General features: G+C 47.5%; 1 long non-coding RNA gene across 1 annotated transcript in view; it reads right to left on the reverse strand.

The window, feature by feature from the left end:
- Window positions 1-1189, reverse strand: part of LOC115948547 — an 8325-nt gene extending 7136 nt beyond the window's left edge. Inside the window, exon 1 of the long non-coding RNA XR_004082361.1 lies at window positions 1108-1189. This is a non-coding gene — a long non-coding RNA (uncharacterized LOC115948547). The remainder of the gene's footprint in view (window positions 1-1107) is intronic.

Consider the following 1189-nt stretch of genomic DNA (forward strand, 5'->3'; position numbering starts at 1 on the left):
AGTGCCGGCGCTGTGTGTGCACAGCACTGCGGACCGGCCGAGGTCCAGCGAGGGCAGGGGGCGCCGGGCTCCGGCCCTCTGGGCTTGATTCTCCGGCACCCCGAGCCCCACGGCTGCGGTAAACAGGGAGAGGGAAGGACAGGGAGAGGGGAAAGATGGGGAGGGTGAGGAGTGATAAAGAGGGGGGTCAGGGTGAGGAGGGAAGCGGGAGGGGGAGGGAAAGGCCAGGTGGGGGTGTGAAATATGCTTATTATATGATTGACTCTTCGCAAATATTAAAATGAATACTATATGTGTTATGTTCCAAAGTTATGCTGTATTAATCTTTTCTAAGTAGTGTGGTAAATATAGTTTTTAGGCTATAGCATAATATTAAAATAGAAACTATGTGATGTAAGATACTTTTTGTAACTAGATTAATGAATGGATAAGATAATCAAGAAATTCTTCGCATAGAGATAAGATCAACAAGACACCAAGAATCCAAGAGAAGAATTATTGCCTCCCTGTCGGGATAGCCTAGACTTTGAGGGACTCAGATGATTGATTTACAAGATGAGGGGGAAGCTGACATTAAGCAGAAACACCCTTAGTTTGAAAGGAATTTTTGAATTATGTGTGAGATAGATGAATATGCAATAGGCTGTTGCTTTTAAGGGTTAATCCTTTGTTAGCAAAATGTGCTTTGGGTCAGAGCAAAGCACCCGACGTCTGTAATCCTTTGGTTTTTATTGTCTTTTATTGTCCTAACTTTGATTATCCAAACTCTTATTGTCCTAATTTGTATTACTATTTTCATTACTATTAAATTTCCAAAATTTTAACAATAGTCAATGGCGTTTTTCACAGGGAGAAGAGGGAGGGTGAACAGAGGAGGGGGAGAGGGAAATAGAAAGGGATAGCGAGGTAGGGACAGGAGAGGAAGGAGCGAGGGGGTCGGGTTTGGGGACAAAGGAGGGAAAGGTTTTGGGGTGAAAGAGAAGAGGGAGAAAGGGGGAGAGAGAAAAGGAATACGGGGAGAAGGAAGGAAGGGTAGAGGGGCAGGAAGGGATGCCGAAGCCCCAGCGCTTCACCCGCGGAGCCCGCACAAGGAGCTCCCGCCCTCACCGTGCTCTGGGTGAGCCAATGGCGGCTGAGGTGATTTCCAGGGCTTAAATGACCTCGGGCTCGCCCCGCGCAGTTGCCCTAG

This window comes from Geospiza fortis, unplaced genomic scaffold, assembly GCF_000277835.1.
Source record: "Geospiza fortis unplaced genomic scaffold, GeoFor_1.0 scaffold164, whole genome shotgun sequence".
NCBI lineage: Eukaryota > Metazoa > Chordata > Aves > Passeriformes > Thraupidae > Geospiza > Geospiza fortis.